The 21,412-nt window shown below is 57.9% G+C and overlaps 1 protein-coding gene and 1 long non-coding RNA gene across 2 annotated transcripts in view; one reads left to right on the top strand and one right to left on the bottom strand.

Moving 5' to 3' along the window:
• LOC144737668 (uncharacterized) overlaps positions 1 to 18,245 on the bottom strand; it is a 44,857-nt gene extending 26,612 nt beyond the window's left edge. The window contains exons 1-2 of the mRNA XM_078620479.1: positions 18,214 to 18,245; positions 16,988 to 17,052 (exon numbers count right to left, since the gene is read on the bottom strand). The gene's annotated coding sequence lies outside the window, so the exon portion shown is untranslated. The remainder of the gene's footprint in view (positions 1 to 16,987; positions 17,053 to 18,213) is intronic.
• A 278-nt stretch (positions 18,246 to 18,523) lies between these two features.
• LOC144737683 (uncharacterized) lies at positions 18,524 to 20,844 on the top strand. Its single transcript, XR_013589053.1, has 2 exons — positions 18,524 to 18,816; positions 20,051 to 20,844. It is a non-coding gene; the product is annotated as an uncharacterized LOC144737683 (long non-coding RNA).
• Positions 20,845 to 21,412: the final 568 nt, after the last annotated feature.

Here is a 21,412-nt window from a genome sequence, read left to right as displayed (position 1 = left end):
CTTCCTGGGCAGCAAAGAGCTCACCTTTGCTGAGCTGGAACAGCCAGAGTGGCTGGAAAAATTACATTTTATGGTAGACATGACAGCACATCTAAACACGCTAAATACAACCCTTCAGGGGAAAGGAGGCACAGCCCTGCACATGCTGGAGGAGGTTTTGGCATTCGAGCGCAAGTTGACAGTGTTTGTCAAAGATTTACAGAGAGGTACACTGTCTCACTTTCCCTCTTTGAGAGAGTTCAAACAAAGTCATGATACGATAAATTTGGAATATTTCAAGTCTGCAATCACCACAATGCAAAGTTCGTTTGGGAAACGATTCTGTGAGTTCAGAGAGGAAAAAACGACATTATCCTTCCCTGTCACTCCCCTGGCGATCGATCCATCCCTATTGAATATGAATGCATTTGCAGGTGTAAGTCAACCTGATCTTGAGATGGAACTGGCCGATATAGCCGACAAAGATATATGGGTGTCCAAGTTCAAATGCTTGACCGCTACTCTTGAGGATGTTGCCCGTCAGAAGGCCATTCTGGCTCAGAATCATAAATGGAGTGATATTGAAAACGTTCCCAAACAGGACAAACTTGTATTCGAAACATGGAATGCCATCCCCAACACTTATATAAACATGAAAAAGTATGCATTTGGAGTCCTGTCGATCTTCGGCTCCACATATGTATGTGAGCAGGTCTTCTCCAACATGAACTATATTAAAAACAAACATCGATCACGCCTCACAGATGACAGCTTGCAAGCCTGTGTGAAAATGAAGGTGACGTCTTACAGCCCTGATGTGCAGACACTGTGCACTGAGGTTCAGGAGCAAAAATCCCATTAACCAGGTAATTTAGCTATTAATTTGCAAAAATATATTTTACATTGTTAAGTGAAAAAGTCCTTTTTTTATTCAGATTGACAGCTGACTGCACGATCCTGTATATAGCAATAAGGTAAGAAACAATATATGCAGTGTTATATTTGTTTTAAATGTTGCAATGGTTTTGCGGCTCCCAGTTTATTTTTTCCTTCGGAAACGGGTCCAAGTGGCTCTTTATGTCTTAAAGGTTGCAGACCCCTGGCCTAGAGTGAACACCACCACGCGCCTAGAGCACCACGTGCCTAGTGAACACTGCCACGCGCCTAGAGTGAACACCGCCACGCGCCTAGAGTGAACACCGCCACGCGTCCAGAGTGAACACCGCCAAGCGCCTAGAGCACCACGTGCCTAGTGAACAACACCATGCGTCTAGAGTGAACATCGCCACGCGTCCCGAGTAAACACCGCCACGCGTCCAGAGTGAACACCGCCACGCGTCCAGCGTGAACACCGCCACGCGTCCAGCTTGAACACCGCCACACGCCCAGAGTGAACACCGCCACGCGCCCAGAGTGAACACCGCCATGCGTCCAGAGTGAACACCGCGACGCGTCCAGAGTGAACACTGCCACGCGTCCAGAGTGAACACCGCCACGCGTCTAGAGTGAACACCGCCACGCGTCCAGAGTGAACACCGCCACGCGTCCAGAGTGAACACCGCCACGCGTCCAGAGTGAACACCGCCATGCGTCCAGAGTGACCACCGCCACGCGTCTAGAGTGAACACTGCCATGCGCCTAAAGTGAACACCACGTGTCTAGAGTGAACACTGCCACGAGCCTAGAGTGAACACCACCATGCGTCCAGAGTGAACACCGCCACGCATCTCGAGTGAACACCGCCACACGCCTAGAGCACCACGTGCCTAGTGAACACAGCCACGCATCTAGAGTGAACACCATCACGCGCCTAGAGCACCACGTGCCTAGTGAACACAGCCACGCATCTAGAGTGAACACCGCCACGCGTCTGGAGTGAACACCGCCACGCGCCTAGAGCACCACATGCCTAGTCAACACCGCCAAGCGCCTAGAGTGAACACCACCACGCGCCTAGAGCACCACGTGCCTAGTGAACACTGCCACGCGCCTAGAGTGAACACCGCCACGTGCCTAGAGTGAACACCGCCACGCGTCCAGAGTGAACACCGCCAAGCGCCTAGAGCGCCACGTGCCTAGTGAACAACACCATGCGTCTAGAGTGAACACCGCCACGCGTCCAGAGTGAACACCGCCACGCGTCCAGAGTGAACACCGCCACGCGCCCAGAGTGAACACCACCACGCGCCCAGAGTGAACACCGCCACGCGTCCAGAGTGAACACCGCCACATGTCCAGATTGAACACCGCCACGTGTCCAGAGTAAACACCGCCATGCGCCTAGAGTGAACACCGCCACGCGCCTAGAGCACCACGTGCCTAGTGAACACCACCACACGTCCAGAGTGAACACCGCCACGCGTCCAGAGTGAACACCGCCACCCGTCCAGAGTGCACACCGTCACGCGTCCAGAGTGAACACCGCCACGCGTCTTGAGTGAACACTGCCATGCGCCTAGAGTGAACACCACCACGTGCCTAGTGAACACCGCCACGCGTCTAGAGTGAACACTGCCATGCGCCTAGAGTGAACACCACCACGTGCCTAGTGAACACCGCCACGCGTCTAGAGTGAACACCGCCACGCACCTAGAGTGAACACCGCCACACGCCTAGAGTGAACACCGCCACGCGTCCAGAGTGAACAGCGCCACGCGTCCAGAGTGAACACCGCCACGCATCTAGAGTGAACACCGCCACGCGGCTAGAGTGAACACGCCACTCGTCCAGAGTGAACACCGCCACGCGTCCAGAGTGAGCACCGCCACGCGTCTAGAGTGAACACCGCCATGCTTCTAGAGAGAACACCGCCACGCGTCTAGAGTGAACACCGCCACGCGTCCAGAGTGAACACCGCCACGTGTCCAGAGTGAACACCGCCACACGTCGAGAGTGAACACCGCCACGCGTCGAAAGTGAACACCGCCACGCGTCGAAAGTGAACACCGCCACACGTCCAGAGTGAACAACGCCACGCGTCCAGAGTGAACACCGCCACGCGTCTAGAGTGAACACCGCCACGCGTCTCGAGTGAACACCGCCACGCGTCCAGAGTGAACACCGCCACGCATCTAGAGTGAACACCATCACGCGCCTAGAGCACCACGTGCCTAGTGAACACCGCCACGCATCTAGAGTGAACACCGCCACGCGTCTGGAGTGAACACCGCCACGCGCCTAGAGCACCACATGCCTAGTCAACACCGCCAAGCGCCTAGAGTGAACACCACCACGCGCCTAGAGCACCACGTGCCGAGTGAACACCGCCACGCGCCTAGAGTGAACACCGCCACGCGCCTAGAGTGAACACCGCCACGCGTCCAGAGTGAACACCGCCAAGCGCCTAGAGCACCACGTGCCTAGTGAACAACACCATGCGTCTAGAGTGAACACCGCCACGCGTCCCGAGTAAACACCGCCACGCGTCCAGAGTGAACACCGCCACGCGTCCAGCGTGAACACAGCCACACGCCCAGAGTGAACACCGCCACGCGCCCAGAGTGAACACCGCCACGCGTCCAGAGTGAACACCGCCACGCATCCAGAGTGAACACCGCCACGCGTCCAGAGTGAACACCGCCACGCGTCCAGAGTGAACACCGCCACGCGTCCAGAGTGAACACCGCCACGCGTCCAGAGTGAACACCGCCACGCGTCCAGATTGAACACCGCCAGGTGTCCAGAGTGAACACCGCCACGCTCCTAGAGTGAACACCGCCACGCGTCCAGCGTGAACACAGCCACGCGCCCAGAGTGAACACCGCCACGCGCCCAGAGTGAACACCGCCACGCGTCCAGAGTGAACACCGCCACGCGTCCAGAGTGAACACCGCCACGCGTCCAGAGTGAACACCGCCACGCGTCCAGAGTGAACACCGCCACACGTCCAGAGTGAAGACCGCCACGCGTCCAGATTGAACACCGCCACGTGTCCAGAGTGAACACCGCCACGCTCCTAGAGTGAACACCGCCACGCGCCTAGAGCACCACGTGCCTAGTGAACACCGCCACACGTCCAGAGTGAACACAGCCACGCGTCCAGAGTAAACACCGCCACGCGTCCAGAGTGAACACCGCCACCCGTCCAGAGTGCACACCGTCACGCGTCCAGAGTGAACACCGCCACGCGTCTTGAGTGAACACCGCCATGCGCCTAGAGTGAACACCACCACGTGCCTAGTGAACACCCGCCACGCGTCCAGAGTGAACACCGCCACGCGTCTAGAGTGAACACCGCCATGCACCTAGAGTGAACACCGCCACACGCCTAGAGTGAACACCACCACACGCCTAGAGTGAACACCGCCACGCGTCCAGAGTGAACACCGCCACGCGTCTAGAGTGAACACCGCCACGCGTCTCGAGTGAACACCGCCACGCGTCCAGAGTGAACACCGCCACGCATCTAGAGTGAACACCATCACGCGCCTAGAGCACCACGTGCCTAGTGAACACCGCCACGCATCTAGAGTGAACACCGCCACGCGTCTGGAGTGAACACCGCCACGCGCCTAGAGCACCACATGCCTAGTCAACACCGCCAAGCGCCTAGAGTGAACACCGCCACGCGCCTAGAGTGAACACCGCCACGCGTCCAGAGTGAACACCGCCAAGCGCCTAGAGCACCACGTGCCTAGTGAACAACACCATGCGTCTAGAGTGAACACCGCCACGCGTCCCGAGTAAACACCGCCACGCGTCCAGAGTGAACACCGCCACGCGTCCAGCGTGAACACAGCCACACGCCCAGAGTGAACACCGCCACGCGCCCAGAATGAACACCGCCACGCGTCCAGAGTGAACACCGCCACGCGTCCAGAGTGAACACCGCCACGCATCCAGAGTGAACACCGCCACGCGTCCAGAGTGACCATCGCCACGCGTCTAGAGTGAACACTGCCACGCGCCGAAAGTGAACACCACGTGTCTAGAGTGAACACCGCCACGCGTCCAGAGTGAACACCACCACGCACCTAGAGTGAACACCGCCACGCGCCTAGAGCACCACGTGCCTAGTGAACACCGCCACGCGTCTAGAGTGAACACCGCCACGCGCCTAGAGCACCACGTGCCTAGTCAACACCGCCAAGCGCCTAGAGTGAACACCACCACGCGCCTAGAGCACCACGTGCCTAGTGAACACCGCCACGCGCCTAGAGTGAACACCGCCACGCGCCTAGAGTGAACACCGCCACGCGTCCAGAGTGAACACCGCCACCCGTCCAGAGTGCACACCGTCACGCGTCCAGAGTGAACACCGCCACGCGTCTTGAGTGAACACCGCCATGCGCCTAGAGTGAACACCACCACGTGCCTAGTGAACACCCGCCACGCGTCCAGAGTGAACACCGCCACGCGTCTAGAGTGAACACCGCCATGCACCTAGAGTGAACACCGCCACACGCCTAGAGTGAACACCACCACACGCCTAGAGTGAACACCGCCACGCGTCCAGAGTGAACACCGCCACGCGTCTAGAGTGAACACCGCCACGCGTCTCGAGTGAACACCGCCACGCGTCCAGAGTGAACACCGCCACGCATCTAGAGTGAACACCATCACGCGCCTAGAGCACCACGTGCCTAGTGAACACCGCCACGCATCTAGAGTGAACACCGCCACGCGTCTGGAGTGAACACCGCCACGCGCCTAGAGCACCACATGCCTAGTCAACACCGCCAAGCGCCTAGAGTGAACACCGCCACGCGCCTAGAGTGAACACCGCCACGCGTCCAGAGTGAACACCGCCAAGCGCCTAGAGCACCACGTGCCTAGTGAACAACACCATGCGTCTAGAGTGAACACCGCCACGCGTCCCGAGTAAACACCGCCACGCGTCCAGAGTGAACACCGCCACGCGTCCAGCGTGAACACAGCCACACGCCCAGAGTGAACACTGCCACGCGCCCAGAATGAACACCGCCACGCGTCCAGAGTGAACACCGCCACGCGTCCAGAGTGAACACCGCCACGCATCCAGAGTGAACACCGCCACGCGTCCAGAGTGAACACCGCCACGCGTCCAGAGTGAACACCGCCACGCTTCCAGAGTGAACACCGCCACGCGTCCAGAGTGAACACCGCCACGCGTCCAGATTGAACACCGCCACGTGTCCAGAGTGAACACCGCCACGCGCCTAGAGTGAACACCGCCACGCGCCTAGAGCACCACGTGCCTAGTGAACACCGCCACACGTCCAGAGTGAACACCGCCACGTGCCTAGTGAACACCCGCCACGCGTCCAGAGTGAACACCGCCACGCGTCTAGAGTGAACACCGCCATGCACCTAGAGTGAACACCGCCACACGCCTAGAGTGAACACCACCACACACCTAGAGTGAACACCGCCACGCGTCCAGAGTGAACACCGCCAAGCGCCTAGAGTGAACACCGCCACGCGTCCAGAGTGAACACCGCCAAGCGCCTAGAGTGAACACTGCCACGTGTCTAGAGTGAACACCGCCACGCGTCCAGAGTGAACACCGCCACACGTCCAGAGTGAACACCGCCACGCGTCCAGAGTGAACACCACCACGCATCCAGAGTGAACACCACCAAGTGCTTAGAGCACCACGTGCCTAGTGAACACCACCACGCGCCGCGAGTGAACACCGCCACGTGTCTAGAGTGAACACCGCAAAGCGCCTAGACTGAACACTGCCACGTGTCCAGAGTGAACACCGCCACGCGTCCAGAGTGAACACCACCACACGTCTAGAGTGAACACCGCCATGCGCCTAGAGTGAACACCACCACGTGCCTAGAGCACCACGTGCCTAGTGAACACCGCCACGCGTCCAGAATGAACACCGCCACGCGTCTAGAGTGAACACGGCCACGCACCTAGAGTGAACACCGCCACGCGCCTAGAGTGAACACCGCCACGCGCCTAGAGCACCACGTGCCTAGTGAACAACACCATGCGTCTAGAGTGAACACCGGCACGCGTCCCGAGTAAACACCGCCACGCCTCCAGAGTGAACACCGCCACGCGTCCAGCGTAAACACAGCCACACGCCCAGAGTGAACACCGCCACGCGCCCAGAGTGAACACCGCCACGCGTCCAGAGTGAACACCGCCACGCATCCAGAGTGAACACCGCCACGCGTCCAGAGTGAACACCGCCACGCGTCCAGAGTGAACACCGCCACGCGTCCAGAGTGAACACCGCCACGCGTCCAGATTGAACACCGCCACGTGTCCAGAGTGAACACCGCCACGCGCCTAGAGTGAACACCGCCACGCGCCTAGAGCACCACATGCCTAGAGCACCACATGCCTAGTGAACACCACCACACGTCCACAGTGAACACAGCCACGCGTCCAGAGTGAACACCGCCACCCGTCCAGAGTGCACACCGTCACGCGTCCAGAGTGAACACCGCCACGCGTCTTGAGTGAACACCGCCATGCGCCTAGAGTGAACACCCGCCACGCGTCCAGAGTGAACACCGCCACGCGTCTAGAGTGAACACCGCCATGCACCTAGAGTGAACACCGCCACACGCCTAGAGTGAACACCACCACACGCCTAGAGTGAACACCGCCACGCGTCCAGAGTGAACACTGCGAAGCGCCTAAAGTGAACACCGCCACGCGTCCAGAGTGAACACCGCCAAGCGCCTAGAGTGAACACTGCCACGTGTCTAGAGTGAACACCGCCACACGTCCAGAGTGAACACCGCCACGCGTCCAGAGTGAACACCGCCACACGTCCAGAGTGAACACCGCCACGCATCCAGAGTGAACACCACCACGTGCTTAGAGCACCACGTGCCTAGTGAACACCACCACGCGCCTAGAGTGAACACCGCCAAGCGCCTAGAGCACCACGTGCCTAGTGAACACCACCACGCGCCGAGAGTGAACACCGCCACGTGTCTAGAGTGAACACCGCAAAGCGCCTAGACTGAACACCGCCACGTGTCCAGAGTGAACACCGCCACGCGTCCAGAGTGAACACCACCACACGTCCAGAGTGAACACCGCCACGCGTCCAGAGTGAACACCGCCACGCGTCCAGATTGAACACCGCCACGTGTCCAGAGTGAACACCGCCACGCGCCTAGAGTGAACACCGCCACGCGCCTAGAGCACCACGTGCCTAGTGAACACCGCCACACGTCCAGAGTGAACACAGCCACGCGTCCAGAGTGAACACCGCCACCCGTCCAGAGTGCACACCGTCACGCGTCCAGAGTGAACACCGCCACGCGTCTTGAGTGAACACCGCCATGCGCCTAGAGTGAACACCACCACGTGCCTAGTGAACACCCGCCACGCGTCCAGAGTGAACACCGCCACGCGTCTAGAGTGAACACCGCCATGCACCTAGAGTGAACACCACCACACGCCTAGAGTGAACACCGCCACGCGTCCAGAGTGAACACCGCCAAGCGCCTACAGTGAACACCGCCACGCGTCTAGAGTGTACACCGCCACGCGTCCAGAGTGAACACCGCCAAGCACCTAGAGTGAACACTGCCACGTGTCTAGAGTGAACACCGCCACGCGTCCAGAGTCAACACCGCCACACGTCCAGAGTGAACACCGCCACACGTCCAGAGTGAACACCGCCACGCGTCCAGAGTGAACACCACCACGCATCCAGAGTGAACACCACCACGTGCTTAGAGCACCACGTGCCTAGTGAACACCACCACGCGCCTAGAGTGAACACCGCCAAGCGCCTAGAGCACCACGTGCCTAGTGAACACCACCACGCGCCGAGAGTGAACACCGCTACGTGTCTAGAGTGAACACCGCAAAGCGCCTAGACTGAACACCGCCACGTGTCCAGAGTGAACACCGCCACGCGTCCAGAGTGAACACCACCACGCATCCAGAGTGAACACCACCACACGTCTAGAGTGAACACCGCCATGCGCCTAGAGTGAACACCACCACGTGCCTAGTGAACACCGCCACGCGTCCAGAATGAACACCGCCACGCGTCTAGAGTGAACATGGCCACGCACCTAGAGTGAACACCGCCACGCGCCTAGAGCACCACGTGCCTAGTGAACAACACCATGCGTCTAGAGTGAACACCGCCACGCGTCCCGAGTAAACACCGCCACGCGTCCAGAGTGAACACCGCCACGCGTCCAGCGTGAACACAGCCACACGCCCAGAGTGAACAACGCCACGCGCCCAGAGTGAACACCGCCAAGCGCCTAGAGTGAACACCGCCACGCGTCTAGAGTGTACACCGCCACGCGTCTAGAGTGAACACCGCCACGCGTCTAGAGTGTACACCGCCACGCGTCCAGAGTGAACACCGCCAAGCGCCTAGAGTGAACACTGCCACGTGTCTAGAGTGAACACCGCCACGCGTCCAGAGTGAACACCGCCACACGTCCAGAGTGAACACCGCCACGCGTCCAGAGTGAACACCACCACGCATCCAGAGTGAACACCACCACGTGCTTAGAGCACCACGTGCCTAGTGAACACCACCACGCGCCTAGAGTGAACACCGCCAAGCGCCTAGAGCACCACGTGCCTAGTGAACACCACCACGCGCCGAGAGTGAGCACCGCCACGTGTCTAGAGTGAACACCGCAAAGCGCCTAGACTGAACACTGCCACGTGTCCAGAGTGAACACCGCCACGCGTCCAGAGTGAACACCACCACACGTCTAGAGTGAACACCGCCATGCGCCTAGAGTGAACACCACCACGTGCCTAGAGCACCACGTGCCTAGTGAACACCGCCACGCGTCCAGAATGAACACCGCCACGCGTCTAGAGTGAACACGGCCACGCACCTAGAGTGAACACCGCCACGCGCCTAGAGTGAACACCGCCACGCGCCTAGAGCACCACGTGCCTAGTGAACAACACCATGCGTCTAGAGTGAACACCGGCACGCGTCCCGAGTAAACACCGCCACGCCTCCAGAGTGAACACCGCCACGCGTCCAGCGTAAACACAGCCACACGCCCAGAGTGAACACCGCCACGCGCCCAGAGTGAACACCGCCACGCGTCCAGAGTGAACACCGCCACGCATCCAGAGTGAACACCGCCACGCATCCAGAGTGAACACCGCCATGCACCTAGAGTGAACACCGCCACACGCCTAGAGTGAACACCACCACACGCCTAGAGTGAACACCGCCACGCGTCCAGAGTGAACACCGCGAAGCGCCTAAAGTGAACACCGCCACGCGTCTAGAGTGTACACCGCCACGCGTCCAGAGTGAACACCGCCAAGCGCCTAGAGTGAACACTGCCACGTGTCTAGAGTGAACACCGCCACGCGTCCAGAGTGAACACCGCCACGCGTCCAGAGTGAACACCGCCACACGTCCAGAGTGAACACCGCCACGCATCCAGAGTGAACACCACCACGTGCTTAGAGCACCACGTGCCTAGTGAACACCACCACGCGCCTAGAGTGAACACCGCCAAGCGCCTAGAGCACCACGTGCCTAGTGAACACCACCACGCGCCGAGAGTGAACACCGCCACGTGTCTAGAGTGAACACCGCAAAGCGCCTAGACTGAACACCGCCACGTGTCCAGAGTGAACACCGCCACGCGTCCAGAGTGAACACCACCACACGTCCAGAGTGAACACCGCCACGCGTCCAGAGTGAACACCGCCACGCGTCCAGATTGAACACCGCCACGTGTCCAGAGTGAACACCGCCACGCGCCTAGAGTGAACACCGCCACGCACCTAGAGCACCACGTGCCTAGTGAACACCGCCACACGTCCAGAGTGAACACAGCCACGCGTCCAGAGTGAACACCGCCACCCGTCCAGAGTGCACACCGTCACGCGTCCAGAGTGAACACCGCCACGCGTCTTGAGTGAACACCGCCATGCGCCTAGAGTGAACACCACCACGTGCCTAGTGAACACCCGCCACGCGTCCAGAGTGAACACCGCCACGCGTCTAGAGTGAACACCGCCATGCACCTAAAGTGAACACCGCCACACGCCTAGAGTGAACACCACCACACGCCTAGAGTGAACACCGCCACGCGTCCAGAGTGAACACCGCCAAGCGCCTACAGTGAACACCGCCACGCGTCTAGAGTGTACACCGCCACGCGTCCAGAGTGAACACCGCCAAGCACCTAGAGTGAACACTGCCACGTGTCTAGAGTGAACACCGCCACGCGTCCAGAGTGAACACCGCCACACGTCCAGAGTGAACACCGCCACACGTCCAGAGTGAACACCGCCACGCGTCCAGAGTGAACACCACCACGCATCCAGAGTGAACACCACCACGTGCTTAGTGAACACCACCACGCGCCTAGAGTGAACACCGCCAAGCGCCTAGAGCACCACGTGCCTAGTGAACACCACCACGCGCCGAGAGTGAACACCGCTACGTGTCTAGAGTGAACACCGCAAAGCGCCTAGACTGAACACCGCCACGTGTCCAGAGTGAACACCGCCACGCGTCCAGAGTGAACACCACCACGCGTCCAGAGTGAACACCACCACACGTCTAGAGTGAACACCGCCACGTGCCTAGTGAACACCGCCACGCGTCCAGAATGAACACCGCCACGCGTCTAGAGTGAACACGGCCACGCACCTAGAGTGAACACCGCCACGCGCCTAGAGTGAACACCGCCACGCGCCTAGAGCACCACGTGCCTAGTGAACAACACCATGCGTCTAGAGTGAACACCGCCACGCGTCCCAAGTAAACACCGCCACGCGTCCAGAGTGAACACCGCCACGCGTCCAGCGTGAACACAGCCACACGCCCAGAGTGAACAACGCCACGCGCCCAGAGTGAACACCGCCACGCGTCTAGAGTGAACACCGCCACACGTCCAGAGTGAACACCACCACGCATCCAGAGTGAACACCGCCACGCGTCCAGAGTGAACACCGCCACGCGTCCAGAGTGAACACCGCCACGCGTCCAGAGTGAACACCACCACGCGTCCAGAGTGAACACCGCCAAGCGCCTAGTGAACACTGCCACGTGTCTAGAGTGAACACCGCCACGCGTCCAGAGTGAACACCGCCACACGTCCAGAGTGAACAACGCCACGCGTCCAGAGTGAACACCACCACGCATCCAGAGTGAACACCACCACGCATCCAGAGTGAACACCACCACGTGCTTAGAGCACCACGTGCCTAGTGAACACCACCACGCGCCTAGAGTGAACACCGCCAAGCACCTAGAGCACCACGTGCCTAGTGAACACCACCATGCGCCGAGAGTGAACACCGCCACGTGTCTAGAGTGAACACCGCAAAGCGCCTAGACTGAACACCGCCACGTGTCCAGAGTGAACACCGCCACGCGTCCAGAGTGAACACCACCACACATCTAGAGTGAACACCGCCATGCGCCTAGAGTGAACACCACCACGTGCCTAGAGCACCACGTGCCTAGTGAACACCGCCACGCGTCCAGAATGAACACCGCCACGCGTCTAGAGTGAACACGGCCACGCACCTAGAGTGAACACCGCCACGCGCCTAGAGTATACACCGCCACGCGTCCAGAGTGAACACCGCCACGCGTCCAGAGTGAACACCGCCACGCGCCTAGAGTGAACACCGCCACGCGCCTAGAGCACCACGTGCCTAGTGAACACCGCCACACGTCCAGAGTGAACACAGCCACGCGTCCAGAGTGAACACCACCACCCGTCCAGAGTGCACACCGTCACGCGTCCAGAGTGAACACCGCCACGCGTCTTGAGTGAACACCGCCATGCGCCTAGAGTGAACACCACCACGTGCCTAGTGAATACCGCCACGCGTTCAGAGTGAACACCGCCACGCGTCTAGAGTGAACACCGCCATGCACCTAGAGTGAACACCGCCACGCGCCTAGAGTGAACACCGCCACGCGCCTAGAGTGAACACCGCCACGCGTCCAGAGTGAACACCGCCAAGCGCCTAGAGTGAACACCGCCACGTGTCTAGAGTGAACACCGCCACGCGTCTAGAGTGAACACCGCCACGCGTCTAGAGTGAACACCGCCACGCGTCTAGAGTGAACACCGCCACGCGTCCAGAGTGAACACCGCCACACGTCGAGAGTGAACACCGCCACGCGTCGAGAGTGAACACCGCCACACGTCCAGAGTGAACAACGCCACGCATCCAGAGTGAACACCGCCACGCGTCTAGAGTGAACACCGCCACGTGTCTCGAGTGAACACCGCCACGCTTCTAGAGTGAACACCGCCACGCGTCCAGAGTGAACACCGCCAAGCGCCTAGAGTGAACACTTCCACGTGTCTAGAGTGAACACCGCCACGCGTCCAGAGTGAACACCGCCACGCGTCCAGATTGAACACCGCCACGTGTCCAGAGTGAACACCGCCACGCGCCTAGAGTGAACACCGCCACGCGCCTAGAGCACCACGTGCCTAGTGAACACCGCCATGCGCCTAGAGTGAACACCGCCACGTGTCTAGAGTGAACACCGCAAAGCGCCTAGAGTGAACACCGCCACGTGTCCAGAGTGAACACCGCCACGCGTCCAGAGTGAACACCACCACGCGTCTAGAGTGAACACCGCCACGCGCCTAGAGTGAACACTGCCACGTGTCTAGAGCACCACGTGCCTAGTGAACACCGCCACGCGTCCAGAATGAACACCGCCACGCGTCTAGAGTGAACACGGCCACGCGCCTAGAGTGAACACCGCCACGCGCCTAGAGTGAACACCGCCACGCGTCTAGAATATACACCGCCACGCGTCCAGAGTGAACACCGCCAAGCGCCTAGAGTGAACACCGCCACGTGTCGAGTGAACACCGCCACGCGTCTAGAGTGAACACCGCCACGCGTCTAGAGTGAACACCGCCACGCGTCTAGAGTGAACACCGCCACGCGTCCAGAGTGAACACCGCCACACGTCGAGAGTGAACACCGCCACGCGTCGAGTGAACACCGCCACACGTCCAGAGTGAACAACGCCACGCATCCAGAGTGAACACCGCCACGCGTCTAGAGTGAACACCGCCACGTGTCTCGAGTGAACACCGCCACGCTTCTAGAGTGAACACCACCACGCGTCCAGAGTGAACACCGCCAAGCGCCTAGAGTGAACACTTCCACGTGTCCAGAGTGAACACCGCCACGCGTCCAGAGTGAACACAGCCACGCGTCCAGAGTGAACACTGCCACCCGTCCAGAGTGCACACCGTCACGCGTCCAGAGTGAACACCGCCACGCGTCCAGAGTGCACACCGTCACGCGTCCAGAGTGAACACCGCCACGCGTCTTGAGTGAACACCGCCATGCGCCTAGAGTGAACACCACCACGTGCCTAGTGAACACCGCCACGCGTCCAGAGTGAACACCGCCACGCGTCTAGAGTGAACACCGCCATGCACCTAGAGTGAACACCGCCACGCGCCTAGAGTGAACACCGCCACACGCCTAGAGTGAACACCGCCACGCGTCCAGAGTGAACACCGCCAAGCGCCTAGAGTGAAAACTGCCACGCGCCTAGAGTGAACACTGCCACGTGTCTAGAGTGAACACCGCCACGCGTCCAGAGTGAACACCGCCACGCGTCCAGAGTGAACACCGCCATGCGTCCAGAGTGAACACCACCACGCATCCAGAGTGAACACCACCACGTGCTTAGAGCACCACGTGCCTAGTGAACACATCCACGCGCCTAGAGTGAACACCGCCAAGCGCCTAGAGCACCACGTGCCTAGTGAACACCACCACGCGCCGAGAGTGAACACCGCCACGTGTCTAGAGTGAACACCGCAAAGCGCCTAGACTGAACACCGCCACGCGTCCAGAGTGAACACCACCACGCGTCCAGAGTGAACACCACCACGCGTCTAGAGTGAACACCGCCATGCGCCTAGAGTGAACACCACCACGTGCCTAGAGCACCACGTGCCTAGTGAACACCGCCACGCGTCCAGAATGAACACCGCCACGCGTCTAGAGTGAACACGGCCACGCACATAGAGTGAACACCTCCACGTGCCTAGAGTGAACACCGCCACGCGCCTAGAGTGAACACCGACACGCGCCTAGAGTGAACACCGCCACGCGCCTAGAGTGAACACCGCCACGCGCCTAGAGTGAACACCGCCACGCGTCTAGAGTATACACCGCCACGCGTCCAGAGTGAGCACCGCCACGCGTCCAGATTGAACACCGCCACGTGTCCAGAGTGAACACCGCCACGTGTCCAGAGTGAACACCGCCACGCGCCTAGAGTGAACACCGCCACGCGCCTAGAGTGAACACCGCCACGCGCCTAGAGCACCACGTGCCTAGTGAACACCGCCACACGTCCAGAGTGAACACAGCCACGCGTCCAGAGTGAACACCGCCACCCGTCCAGAGTGCACACCGTCACGCGTCCAGTGAACACCGCCACGCGTCTTGAGTGAACACTGCCATGCGCCTAGAGTGAACACCACCACGTGCCTAGTGAACACCGCCACGCGTCCAGAGTGAACACCGCCACGCGTCTAGAGTGAACACCGCCACGCACCTAGAGTGAACACCGCCACGCGCCTAGAGTGAACACCGCCACACGCCTGGAGTGAACATCGCCACGCGTCCAGAGTGAACACCGCCAAGCGCCTAGAGTGAACACCGCCACGCGTCTAGAGTGTACACGGCCACGCGTCTAGAGTGTACACGGCCACGCGTCCAGAGTGAACACTGCCAAGCGCCTAGAGTGAACACTGCCACGCGCCTAGAGTGAACACTGCCACGTGTCTAGAGTGAACACCGCCACGCGTCCAGAGTGAACACCACCACGCGTCCAGAGTGAACACCGCCATGCGTCCAGAGTGAACACCACCACGCATCCAGAGTGAACACCACCACGTGCTTAGAGCACCACGTTCCTAGTGAACACCACCACGCGCCTAGAGTGAACACCGCCAAGCGCCTAGAGCACCACGTGCCTAGTGAACACCACCACGCGCCGAGAGTGAACACCGCCACGTGTCTAGAGTGAACACCGCAAAGTGCCTAGACTGAACACTGCCACGTGTCCAGAGTGAACACCGCCACGCGTCCAGAGTAAACACCACCACGCGTCTAGAGTGAACACCGCCATGCGCCTAGAGTGAACACCACCACTTGCCTAGAGCACCACGTGCCTAGTGAACACCGCCACGCGTCCAGAATGAACACCGCCACGCGTCTAGAGTGAACACGGCCACGCACCTAGAGTGAACACCGCCACGTGCCTAGAGTGAACACCGCCACGCGCCTAGAGTGAACACCGCCACGCGCCTAGAGTGAACACCGCCACGCGCCTAGAGTGAACACCGCCACGTGCCTAGAGTGAACACCGCCACGCGCCTAGAGTGAACACCGCCACGCGCCTAGAGTGAACACCGCCACGCGCCTAGAGTGAACACCGCCACGCGCCTAGAGTGAACACCGCCACGCGTCTAGAGTATACACCGCCACGCGTCCAGAGTGAACACCGCCAAGCGCCTAGAGTGAACACCGCCAAGCGCCTAGAGTGAACACCGCCACGCGTCTAGTGTGTACACCGCCACGCGTCCAGAGTGAACACCGCCAAGCGCCTAGAGTGAACACTGCCACGTGTCGAGAGTGAACACCGCCACGCGTCGAGAGTGAACACCGCCACACGTCCAGAGTGAACAATGCCACGCATCCAGAGTGAACACCGCCACGCGTCTAGAGTGAACACCGCCACGCGTCTCGAGTGAACACCGCCACGCGTCCAGAGTGAACACCGCCAAGCGCCTAGAGTGAACACTTCCACGTGTCTAGAGTGAACACCGCCACGCGTCCAGAGTGAACACCACCACGCGTCCAGAGTGAACACCACCACGCATCCAGAGTGAACACCACCACGTGCTTAGAGCACCACGTGCCTAGTGAACACCACCACACGCCTAGAGTGAACACCGCCAAGCGCCTAGAGCACCACGTGCCTAGTGAACACCGCCACGCGTCTAGAGTGAACACCGCCACGAGTCTAGAGTGAACACCGCCACGCATCTAGAGTGAACACCACCATGCTGTTGACAAGCCCCACCTTGTTGTTGTGGGCAGGTCGCTTTTGAAAAGAAGAGCGGTATAGCAGCTCAACGCGGGCGTGGCCTGGTAAAAAATGAAGAAAAAAACTGTGTGGATATTTAAAATAAAACAAAGTTACAAAGTTGCGAGCCAGGTGAAGAGAAGTTAAATCTTAAGCAAGATACTCTTTGGTTCTTTCGGTACAGTCACGTAGAAATAAAAAATAAAATAAATACTAGCATACGACGTTTCGATTGCAACACAAGCAATCATTATCAGGTACAAATGAAAGAGGAAACAAACCTAGTAAACTTATAAATACAATGCATTACAACACAGATATTCGTCTAACACAACAGTCAACACACTACCTGGCTGATAACGTTCATCCAAAGATTGCTACATTTGAGAGAGACAAAACACAGACACGGAGACACATAGACAGACACATAAGCAGAGAGAGAGTGAGAGATGACACAGAGACACACAGAGAGACACAGAGAGAGCCACAGAGAGAGATAACACAGACACACAGAAAGAGAGACACACACATAGTGAGATGACACAGAGACACACAGAGAGACACACACATAGAGACACATAGAGAGACACACAGAGAGAGACACAGACATAGGCACACAGAGAAACAATGTCTCTGTGTCGAGGCCTTAAAAAGAGAGGGAGGGGGGCAGAGAGAGAGGGGGAGTAGGGAAATTAGCATGTCAATGCAAGGCCATAGCCATGGAGTCAACATGGGGGGTGTGTTCCCCCCAATGTATATTATAATTACGGCCTTGTGTGAATGAGAGATTTGGAGGTTTGGTGACTAAATAAGTAAATAATAGAGCGACAACACGAGGACAGAGAGAGAGAGAGAAAACACACTTAATCAAACAAACCGAGTAAAATTTGGAAATGTAATGCAATGTAACACAGAGAGTCGGTCAACACACAATGAACGCATCGCCTGGCGGATTGCGTTCTTCCAAAGAATGCTAAATTAAGCGAGAGAATTTAAGCAAACACGATCAGGCGAGAACAGGAGGCAAGGCCCCGCGTTGTAAAGTTCCAACCTGGACATCGCTTCCATGCTCGCTGCTACTCACTAGGCATTCAACAACAACAACAACCACCACCACAACCGCCACAACAACCGCCACCACAACCGCCACCACAACCGCCACCACAACCGCCACCACAACCGCCACAACAACCGCCACAACAACCGCGATGAAAATTTCTCACCTCGGATTTCAGCGCACGGGCGGAGCGGCACCTTCCTGTTAATTCGTGACGTCACGCAGAAGCAGGTGACATGACGTCACTTGCGGGGTACGATGACACTTCCGTCCCACAATGAGCGGCTCTGTAACTAAAATAAATTATGTTAATGAGCCTGGCCTGTATGTGGAGGGATGGGGCGCGGAACACGTCGCAATAAACCCGCGACGGCTTTCACGAATGCATTATGTTAATGAGCCGCCAGTAATCGGACGTTGCTTTGCCCAAATAAGGATTGGTACTGGATATCGGCAGCGGCCGAGTGGAGGCGACGTCACTCTCAGGAGCGCGGCGGTCGGGGGTAGGCGACATGACATCACTAGCGAGGAACACCGCCCCCTGGCGTTTGACGCCGAAGAGGTCACGCTGAGCAGTGACGTCAGAGAGCGGGGTCAGAGTTCAAGTTTGTTGACAGAAGGGGAGCGGCAGTGTCGTGGTGAGCGCTCCGCTCCGCACCGACCAGCCGAGTTCCATTCCCGCTCGTGGCCAACACCGCCAGTGACGACTTTCTGAACCGGTCCTGAGCCTCCCCTACGTCGACTCAGCCTCAAACGAGTATCCGGTGCGGTATGTAAACATCGCCACTAGGGAGACAAAGGCGGCCGGGCGTGGTGCCATCCCACCCTTAATAGGTGCTCGCTAACAGCACTTGCCCCTACAGTCTAAGGCTATATGGGGGATATCTTTGTCTGTTAGGTGCTCACTAACAGCACTTGTCCCAACATTCTGTCCAGGCTATACAGGGGATCTTTGTCTTTGTGTGTTGGGAGCAAGTTTGAGTGGCGTGTAGCCGTGGGAGTTGAACGGGCGCCTGCTGCTACTGACAGTCATTGACTACGGTTGGACAGACGCTGATAGACACACACAGACAGACAAGACAGGCGGACAGACACAGACAAGAGGAACACAGAGACAGAGACGACAGAGAGACACAGGTAGAAACACACAGAGGCGAACAGAGACCCAGACGGACAGAGAAATGTTGAATCGAACACACTGAACTCGCTCCATTGAAAGAGATTCCTTGATCTTTGCCCATCCCCGGAAGTCGTTCTAGTTTCTATTTCATTGTGTGTGGTGTGTACGTGTAAGCAATGTGGGATATCGATGTACACAGATATGAGCAAGATCAGCAGACAAGACGTCTTTCATTTATCGGTCTCTCCGCGAAACAAAGGAATGTTTTACACAAAATATAACTAGCACAGCCTTCTGGGAGTGCATCATTGATTCAGTGCAAGTCACCTGTGGACCCTTATTGGTGGACAGTGTCTCAACAGCAGCCAGGCTTGCTTCAACCGATAGTTACGAACATCCAGACGTTAATCAGCAAGGAGCATTTCTAGTCCTCGTTCGACAAAATCTATGTCAACACGTAATGCAAAATTATAATTCGTGTTGTAGAGAATGTATCTCCTCTACGTGTAACTTTTAAATGGTATGCCTTGTAACTGATGAATGATCCGAGTGTGCTCCCTATTTCAAAGACAATATGTTGCTCCAGAGGCAGATGCTTCCTGAAAACACAAAAATACCCTTTGACCTGTATCACAAGAACAACGGGTCTCACCTGCGTTATCTGTACAGATTACTTCCAAAACACACACTTTGTCCTAACATCACTTAATCAATGTTTGACCTTTTTCGACAAAATGTTACATGTACGCACACAATCAGACAAGTATTCATTCTAAATTGACAGTCATTTTAACATTTAATTACTGCACTTAAAAATACTGCATCAAGTTACATCATGTTAACAGGAAACTATTTTTTAAAATACGCACCGTCTGCTTAACAGTGCATGTGTGATGCCACCGCCGCGAAGCCACTCTGCGGGCGCCCCATCTACGATCTCGCCACCACCATGCGACGGGGCCCGACGCTGCTGCCCCCTCACCACCCCCCACAAACACACCCTCACACATTTCTCCCCACATAGAGCTCCGAGGGGAGGTCACCTGACCGACAGGTTTTCACCCAGAAGCCCTCTCATAGGGATAATCTTCACGGTTTCCTGCAGCCAGGGAATTGGGCGATCTCCCCCAATGCTAACTCGCACCGCGGCGCCGTGACTTGGGTTGAAATTACATGGTCACGACGGGGCTACCCAGCCACTGCGGTTAACACACACCCCACACACGGGTCAGCAAGCAGGTAGGGGCGCGGAGCCACGAACGGCGGGAAAGCGGGGTCTCCCCTCTGATCGGTCGGGCACTCGGCAGCCAACCGGTGCACGGACAAGACAACGAAATGCGGCTTGGAACTCCCAGCGAGCCGATTGGCTAGTGAATCGGCTTCGGGTTACCTTTTGATGTAGTAACAATAAAAGAGGCCGTAGAAAGGGAAAAAAGGGGGTCTTGCTTCTTAAGTCAGCCATCGGGGTGGTCGACTCTTCAGTCCAGCCACTCGAACGTCCGTGTGATGAGTCGAAGTGCTGTGAGGACGGTATTTAGCTTAATAGCCAAAGGGGTTTAAGTCCTAACAGAATAAGGTTCAGACCATCGGGAAATAGTTTAGTCCTGCCTTGCTGACTCCGACGGATTCGGTGAGAGTGACTCGCAGTCGCGCCGGGAATAAATTGTTAGTAAATGATCACAGCCTCGTGTGAATTCGACGAGTGTGTTGAAAGTGGATTGTGTGTGTGCGCTCGCTTTAACGTTGTGTGGCTGGGCGCACCGCGTCCTGGTGGAAGAAAAGCTGCGCCCGCAGGACTCCGGGAGTGCGCGTCTCGTCCTGTGGCCCCTACCCTCCGCGCTGCGTGTGTGCATAGGCGTGAACGACGGATTAATGCGCGGATCTGACCCTCTATTCGGTTATCATGCTTGCGCTGCGTTAACTGCTTAGCGTGCGCCCATGGTGAGCAACGGCAGACCCACAAGGGTACACGTGGGATTATTCATACGGCTTTAGTTTAGCGTGTGCCCACGGGGAGCGACGGTAGACTCGCAAGGATAGACGTGGGATTATTCATACGACTTTGGTTTAGCGTGTGCCCACGGCGAGCAACGGCAGGCACGCACGGGTACACGTGGGATTATTCATACGGCTTTGGTTTAGTGTGTACCCACGGGGGGTGCTGAAAGTGCGTGGTGGTGTGTGTGCGCTCGCCGTCACGTGTGTGGTCAGTGCTTCCGTGGGTGCACGCTTCGTTCTGTGGCTA

Source organism: Lampetra planeri, chromosome 72 (assembly GCF_965212315.1).
Source record: "Lampetra planeri chromosome 72, kcLamPlan1.2.h2, whole genome shotgun sequence".
Lineage (NCBI taxonomy): Eukaryota > Metazoa > Chordata > Hyperoartia > Petromyzontiformes > Petromyzontidae > Lampetra > Lampetra planeri.
This window is presented reverse-complemented; position numbering and strand designations above follow the sequence as displayed.